At 47.1% G+C, this 8,695-nt stretch overlaps 1 pseudogene across 1 annotated transcript in view; it reads left to right on the top strand.

Annotated features, from left to right (window-relative positions):
* Positions 1-5,542: 5,542 nt before the first annotated feature.
* The window catches only part of LOC108536347 (proprotein convertase subtilisin/kexin type 7-like), a 40,242-nt pseudogene continuing 37,089 nt past the window's right edge, over positions 5,543-8,695 (top strand). The window contains exon 1 of the transcript XR_001887494.1: positions 5,543-5,638. The product of XR_001887494.1 is annotated as a proprotein convertase subtilisin/kexin type 7-like (transcript). The remainder of the gene's footprint in view (positions 5,639-8,695) is intronic.

Here is an 8,695-nt window from a genome sequence, read left to right as displayed (position 1 = left end):
GGCTAGTCAATATTTGGAATGGGGTCATAGGGCAAAATGTCTTCTCTGTGTAATATTTAAAGTTAAGAATTCTGACCTTGGCCTTCTAAGGCCGTTGCCTGTGCACGCAAGGACAAATGTGTCCTTAAGCTTGCAGGAACATTTCTTAAACTTTTCACTTAAACCGAATTTAAGTGAACCTCTAGAGAAAAGACTGCACTCAACTCTGTTCCCTCATCAACATGACAAAAATTAGTTACACACACACACACACACAAAATTAGTTACACAAAACACACTGAAAATTCAAGGCAGCCCAAAGCAAAAGCCAGTGTTAGTCACAGTTTTCATTAGATAAGTCTCGTTGCTGTTTAAAAAAAAAAAGTTTAATGAAAATTTGTTTTAAAATGCCGATTTCATGAGATTAGCCAGCCTGTAACCCATATGAATTAAACCCGACTATCTCAAAGTGGCACCTGAAATAGTAGCAAACTTTTTTTACCATGAAAGTGTATCGTCAGGATGGCATCTACCTACACAAAACTAACGGCATATGCATTCATGAACTGTGACCAAGGGGTGAAAAGCAAAAACAGGAGGACTATTATGATGTTCATAATATTATTATGTTACTACAACACCTGATAACAATGATGATGATGACGTAACATTTACGTCATGCTATTAGGGCACCACGTTGGTCTAAGAGCTTTGCATACACTATCTTTTTTTTTTTTTTTTTTTTTTTTTTTTTTGAGACGGAGTCTCGCTCTGTCCACCAGGCTGGAGTGCAGTGGCGCTATCTCGGCTCACTGCAAGCTTCGCCTCCCGGGTTCCCGCCATTCTCCTGCCTCAGCCTCCCGAGTAGCTGGGACTACAGGCGCCTGCCACGGGGCCCGGCTTTTTTTTGTATTTTAGTAGAGACGGGGTTTCACCGTGGTCCCGATCTCCTGACCTTGTGATCCGCCCGCCTCGGCCTCCCAAAGTGCTGGGATTACAGGCGTGAGCCACCGCGCCAGGCACACTATCTTCTTTAATCTTCATAACACCTAAACTTGCGAGGTAAGTACTGTTGTCATCCCATTTTACAGATGAGGAAACCCATGCACACAAAAGTTAAATAACTTCTCACAGCCTAAGAATACCCAACTATTAAGCAGCAGAAGATTCAAACTCAGATTGCTTTATCCAAAGCTGGAACTCTTAGCACGAACCAGTAACAGGCAAGTGATACACATTTGTTGAAACATAGTTTAAACGTATTTGACCAAAGGCTTTTATAGTCATGCATACTTTAAAAAATGCATACAGGCCAAGCATTTGGGTTACAGACTCATGCCTGTAAACCCAGCACTTTGGGAGGCTGAAGCGGGAGGATCGCTTGAGTCCAGAAGTTCAAGACCAGCCTGGGCAACATAATGAGACCTCATCTCTACAAAAAAAAATTAAAAATTAACCGGGTGTGGTGGTGTAAGCCTGTAGTCCCAGCTACTTAGGAAGCTGAGGCAGGAGGATCTCTTGAACCTGGGAGTTTGAGGTTACAGTGAACTCTGACAGTGTAGTGTCACTGCACTCTAGCCTGGGTGACAGAGTAAGACCCTTCCCCAATATTTTTAAAAAGGAAAAAAAATGCATACAAAATCTATCTACTCTTTGGTCCCAATCGTCCAACTAGTGAAGGTATAATTAGGCACAGGCAACAGACTACCAGCAATTTGAGAGCAGAAAACATTCTTTTTTAAAAATATCTATAATACTTTATAGTTTCCTACCAAAAAAAACAGAGCCAGAGAACCTCAAGCTAAGTAAGGCTCTTCCAAAAAAAGGAAATCAAAGCAGGTAGGACAAAGACAGCCAGGGTGAGCTACTAACCAAAGTATGTCACAGCTGAACATTCTCTCCTGGTAACTGTTCTGCAGTGCCGCTCTAAGCACTGCAGTGCTGCCAATATGAAGTCTGAGCTCATGAATGCCGTGCTGCAAAAGTAACCAACAACCAATAGGAAAAGCGTCACTTTTCTCTACTGATTTTATTCATCCCAGGATCCCACTCTAGAAGGTTTGAGAATTAACAGAATTTGGGAAAGGGCCAGCTTAATCACGTAGCACTGGATGGAGTGCAGTATCCTACTCAATAAATGAGGTTTACTTTAGTCTCTTAGTCCTTGGAATGGGTCATGTGTGTTTAAAAGAAAAAAAAAAAGGGAGGGGGATCATAATTATTTCTGATGTTCAGAAAATACCTATTACCTAACCTCCTTCAGCCAATGCAAGTATCATCTGAATTACCTGTCTGACTGTTACATATGGTTATAAGAAAACCCAGACCATTTCCCACAAGGGGAAAAAAAAATCACACACCTCTAAAAGACAAAACAACAAATGATACACTCTGGAGACAGATGGGGAAAAAAAATAACTCTCTATTTCCAAATGACCCCTCTGCAGAGGTAAAATAAAGGCTGCAGTGCATGGGGAGAAAAAAACCAACCTGAGTTAACTAAAGCAGCAGCTTCGGCAACTTCTAGTACCTATGCACCTTCCCCACGGTTATATAACCAAACCATCACCTTAATAGGCCATCATACTGTATGTCAACAGCTGTTAGGCACATCTAAGCTGTCAGCATTTGAGAACCCCTTCCAAAGCGGATTCAGAGAAGCATGGAGCAGGCCAAAATATGCTCCTGGTTCACCCAGAGCACATGACAACTCCTTGTGAATTAAGCTTCACTCATGTAGTCAGAGTAATTTAAGCAGCAAAAGATATAGCACTTGTAACTGTAACTAGGAAATTGCACACTGCTACAGAAACACAAATGAATGCTGGTGTGGCTCCTTCACACATGCAACTCATTGTCCAAGCCATTTCAGTCTCATTCAAGACTTTGAATATTTCCATACATAGGAATTGCATAACTGCATACCACAAATGATCAAAGATAAAAACCAACATAAACAGTGACACCCGTTTGTAAACAAGCCAATGTTTAAAATGTTGCAGTCCTAAAGGATACCAAGGTCTCAGAGAAAACTATGAAAACAGACGCACGCACACATACACACACATGAAAATTAGAAAGCGGGCAGACCAGCCATAATTAGGCACTGGCTTTGCTGACTACTGAAGATAGAAATGTCTCTTTTATATTAAAGCCAAGAATCAACTGTTTGCAATTACATTTACAAAAACATTCAATCCTGTCTGTAACAGATTTTATCAATATTTTGGTGTATCCAAGGGCTGGAAGATTCAAAATTCTTTAAATCGTGAAACCATAAACCAGGCAACCAATTAAGTTCATGGAGACTATCCCCCAGAGGTCAGAGCAAAATAACCACAGGAGCACAAAGTGATTACACAGAAAATAGGGAGAAAAAAAGGAAATAGCAAAACAAGGAACAAGGCACATTATTGTTTGTAAATATAAGTTTGCCTTGGCTAATAGTAAACTAGACTGGAAACACGGTGAGGGGCCAGGATGGCAAGTGAGGAGCACGCCAAAGTCTTGGCTCAATCGACTTCCCCTGACTTCCCCTCAGGGTCTGAGGGAGCACTGGACTTGGGTATCTCATTCAGCTCTGACCTGCAGACTTGAGGCCCTGTGATAAAAACAGACAAAAAGGCTGAAGAGGGCCCTCCAGAGGAAGTGAAACTGACCAATCAATTCGCCACAGCCACCCACCCTGACACCCTGGTAAGAAGGGCCCCTTGTAGCCTCAGGCAGAAAGATGGTGGGGAAGGAACTTCAGGTTGCAAGTGATCAGGAGAGAAGGCCTAGATAAGTCACTGGCTTCAGAAAACAAGCCGCTGCCATAAAAGCAAAAACAAGGTAGGTCATGACAACCAGAGGCTAGGCTGAGGAGGTGAGGAGAATTGATGTGGCTTTGGTAGGAGGCGGCAGCAGCTGTAAGGTTCTTCATTCCTCAGGTTGAGGGAAAACACAAGCTGCAGTTTTAAACATAATGAATGACTACATTAAAAGTATTCATTCAAGTAAGATATTGAGCAAAGAAAATTTTAGAGTAAAAATGGGCTTTGCGGGTTCCACCAAAACCAAAATGTCTTAGATTCCAATCCTCCCAACGAAGGCTACAGGAAAGTGCTACCATATTTCCTCAAAGAAAGAATTTTACATGCATACATATATAGCTTCCTAATTGACCTTGGCCAATTTCACTCCCATAGCGCCTCAAATCCCTTTGAGAACTAAGGGCTCGATGCGTGTAATCTCCCGGTATCTGGGTTCACAAGCTTCCCCCCGACCAGTGAAAGCCCAACCTGGGTTCTACAAAGCCCACAATTCCCGACCCTCTAACAACTAAAAATAACCAGCAATCAGCCCTCCCAAATTGTTTAACCCCTGATTACCTACTGCCACCATAAACCTGCGACCCCCCCACCCCACCTCACTCCCCATTCCCTGGGCCCCTTCCTGTGGACAAGCAAAGCAATTTCCCCCTTATTTCCCCATTTTCCTCATTGCCTCCTCCACTAATCGTGTCTCCTCGGGATTCCCTTCGCACCATCTATCAGTCTTAGATGATCAAAAGCGGATTCCTATCTCTGTCTTAAGGCACCAGGATCGTGGGACCTCCCAGCGCCCTGCAGACGGTGCACATCCCCAGTCCGTGCCCCAGCCGTCCTGGGTCCCCTTACAAGCCCGGGTCTGCCACTTCACCCTTGTTTTCCCCCATCCTCCGGGTCCACATTTCAAATGCTCCTGCCCTCATTCCCTTATGATTTCCTAACTGCTGGTTCCAGAGTCTTCTGGGTTTACAGTCTCCCGGCCATCGGGGAGTTCCGACCCCTTCTTTCCAATCATCCCCTTACCCCCTGCCCTCAGCCCCGAGGACCCCTCCCCGCGCCCGGCTCCTGGGCTCCCAGGGTCGGTGCTCTGTGCCCCCGGCCCCCTGCGTGGAGTTCCGCCGTCTCGAGTCCCAGGTGTCCCTCGCTCCGCGCCCGCCCCGCGGCGGCCGGCCCCTCCCGCCTCCCGGCCCCAACGCTCCCACCACGCGCCGCGCTCGCGGCGCCCGACCCCGGCTGGGGGCGCGGACCTCTCCCGGCCCCGCCACGCTCCGAGGGCCGCCCGGCCCTGGCCGGTACCTTGGCCCTTGGTGACGAGGTGCGTGGCCCCGCTTGACCACCAGCGAAGTTTGCCCTTGCCGATGGTGCGGTCGATCTCCGTAGTAGCCGATGCGGCAGGCATGGGTCCCCGCGGGAGGCCGGGGCTGGGGGGACGCGGCGGGCCAGGCCGCCTGGGGAACGGCAGCGGGGGCGGCTTGGGGCCCCGGTGGCGGGCGGAGGCAGAGGCGCCAGCGGGCCCGGCTCCCCCCGTCCAGGCCCCGGCCAGCCCGCCAGCCCAGCTCGCCGCCGCCGCCGCAATCTTGTTGTGCAGTGAAACTCCGGGCCGCGGGGAGACGGCTCGGGGGAGGGGGCAAGGGGGGGCGGAAAGGGGGGAGGAGCTGCGGACGTCACTCGGGAGGCGGGGCGCCTTCGCCGCCCGGCGCCCGGCGCCATGGCAACCACGGGTCACGTGCCGACGCGCGTCACTGCCCGGAGCCATGGCAACCGTGACCTCACCGGCGGGCTCGACCTTCCCGCGTGGGCCCCGGTTCCTGAGGCGCTGGCTCCCGGGTGCCCCCCTCCGGGAGCTGACGGTGGGAACCTCCGGTGAGCCCCCAACCTGGAAGCCTCGGCCGCCTTTCCCTAGTCGGGGGCGCAGGATGCCCGATCCAAAGCCAATCCCCAACCCCCGCTCGAATCGCCAATGTGACCTCTACTGTGACCTCTGTCCCAGTTCAACAATCACCCAACCTCCCTTAACAAAAAAAAGTGTTTCCTCATCACCAAAAATACCAGCGTTGTCCCACTTTAGCCCTTGAGGCCACAAAGGCAGGAATAGCTACACTCCTTAAGCAACTGTCACAAACTTGGTAACAACGCAGGGGAATTCTTCGGTAAAATTCCTTCCTCTTACAAAATCCAGCTCACCCTGCACAGTCAACCTAATTGTCACTGAATATAGGAGAATGGGGAAACTAGGATTTGCGTGTTCAAGGGCGGACAAGCCAGTCCAAACAGGCATTCCAGTCATTGGGTGGGTGACAGCCAAAGAAGGTACGTCATTTTCCTTCCTACCACCCCCATCTCTGAACAATTCTACAGGGATGTCTGTCAGAGTGCCTACATACTATTTCTGTTGCTTGTATAACCCTGATGAAGCAATGGTGCACATTGTCCAATGAACCACGTCCTGTTTAAAGAACAGTCGGTTAAGCAAAATAAATAAGTAAATAATAAAAATTCCATCCCTCCTAGTGACTCTCCGAGGACATTAAGGGTCATCAAGTTAATAACTCCAGCAGTTTCATATCTCTTTTTCTTCCCTTGTCTATTACCTGGCAGCCTTCATAGCTCCCAGGCTTCCTCCTTCTCTCTCCCCTTCCCTTTATTAAATAGATTAACTTAGCTGCTTTAGGTGAGGGTAGCAGGTAGGAAATCAGACTGTCAACAAAATAGTCTTTGGCGGGGTGGGTGGAAAGAAGGGAAGCTTGTGAATATTCCAATGTTAAAATATATTCCTTCGGACTAGCCCTGATCCATCTATACCTATGTCTCTCTCAATGGTAGAACTGTATTGTCAGGTCACTGCATGCACAGTATTAATAACTGACACCCAGGGCACTGTAAATGTGTGTAAGGAGAACTCATGTTTACTCGCTGACCAAAGAGCACTTCCTGGTGCTCCAGTTCCCTATCCAACCATGAGTAATGGCTGGGACTTAAGATGGGACAGAGGGGTCATCCCACAATGGTCTTGGATCAATTCCCTGGTAGCTGTTCCAAATTGCCAACACAATTAACACTAATCGGCTCCCTTATTAGCAAATAAGAATAAGAATGAAGTGGGCCTTGGCTTCTTGCATTGGTTAAGCCCTTTCATCAATTGAGCTCATTCCATCCTGGATAAATGATGGGTTGTGACCTGTCTCTCCTATCACTTCATGGCTCTCACCCATCTCTAGCGGGGACTATAACGTTGGTGCTGGGCTGCACGGCTGCAGTTTTTGGTTTTTTTGTTTGTTTTTTGTTTTTGAGACAGAGTGTCGCTCTGTTGCCCAGGCTGGAGTGCAATGGTGCGATCTCACCTCACCACAACCTGTGCCTCCCAGGTTCAAGCCATTCTCCTTCCTTAGCCTCCTGAGTAGCTGACACTACAGGCGCACACAACCACGCCTGGCTAATTTTTGTATTTTCAGTAGAGACGGGGTTTCAATATGTTGGCCAGACTGGTCTCGAACTCCTGACCTCATGATCCACCCGCCTCGGCCTCCCAAAGTGCTGGGATTACAGGTGTGAGCCACCATGCCTGGCTACAGCTGCAGTTTTACCATCTCCCTGGGCGTCTCAACAGAAACCTTAGCTGGCTGGTAAAGCAAAGAAAAAATCTTTCACTATGGAAGCTGCAGGAGCGGCACTGAAACCATTCTTACTGGTGACTATGATCACAGAGTGTCCTTCACTCATGGAGATAATTCGAACATCAAATATCACAACTTTTGCTGCTCTCTCAAGAGTATCAAAAATAAAAACAACTCGGAGGAGGACCTAGAAAATGGAGCATTGTTCTAATTTCCAAAGAGAAGAAGCAGATGACTCTCAATAATGACCAGAACATATGCTGTGTGCTGTGTGTTATGTCACTTATGCTCCTTTCCTGTATAGATTGAGGTCACTAGATGGTGCTTCTGATTGAGACTTTGGTAGAGACTTGCTGGAGATCTTGAAGAGTAGTCCTCTTTGGCACAAAGAATACAGAAAATTAGAGAAGGGAGTGATCAAAGGAGATCATCAGGCAAAAAGGAAAATAGTTTAGATGTTTACGTTTAATAAGGATTTATTGAGTACCAAGAACTACATTCGGTTCTGAGGTAAATGATAACAATCTGCCACACATTATGCTAAACATTGTACCTAAGTGAACTCACCTAATCTTCACAACAACCTAATTAGATGGTTTGTATTATGTCTCTATTTTGCAGATAAGGAAAATGAGGCACATAGGGATTAAGGGAATTGGCCAAAGTCATAGAGCTAGAAAGTGATAGAACTGGGATTAAAACCCAGGCAACCTACCTCTGGAACCTAGGGTCTTCCCCATTGTATTATAATCCCTGTCAAGGTAGGAGCCAGTAGGAAAAGTGGTCTCTCCATTAAGTCCAGGGTGACTGAGCTCAGTTTAGACCCGAGGAAGAAGAGTATTTTGAGAGGTCTTGAAAGCAGGACAGAGCAAGCAGCAGAAGCATATGAATAAAGACAAGACAGTAAGACTGAATGAAGTCCCTGCGATGGCTTCACTTGTAAACAGCACCAAGAAGAGAATCATGGCTTATTGTGTAGAAGTGTTTCTGGCCCTTAAGAATACAGGCCTGACCACAAGACAGGGATGCCCTCTCTCACCACTCCTATTCAACATAGTGTTGGAAGTTCTGGCTAGGGCAATCAGGCAAGAGAAAGAAATCAAGGGTATTCAGTTAGGAAAAGAAGAAGTCAAATTGTCCCTGTTTGCAGATGACATGATTGTATATTTAGAAAACCCCATTGTCTCAGCCCAAAATCTCCTTAAGCTGATAAGCAACTTCAGCAAAGTCTCAGGATACAAAATTAATGTGCAAAAATCACAAGCATTCTTATACACCAGTAACAGACAAACG

This window comes from Rhinopithecus bieti, unplaced genomic scaffold (assembly GCF_001698545.2).
Source record: "Rhinopithecus bieti isolate Rb0 unplaced genomic scaffold, ASM169854v2 scaffold_11964, whole genome shotgun sequence".
Classification (NCBI taxonomy): Eukaryota; Metazoa; Chordata; class Mammalia; order Primates; family Cercopithecidae; genus Rhinopithecus; species Rhinopithecus bieti.
This window is presented reverse-complemented; position numbering and strand designations above follow the sequence as displayed.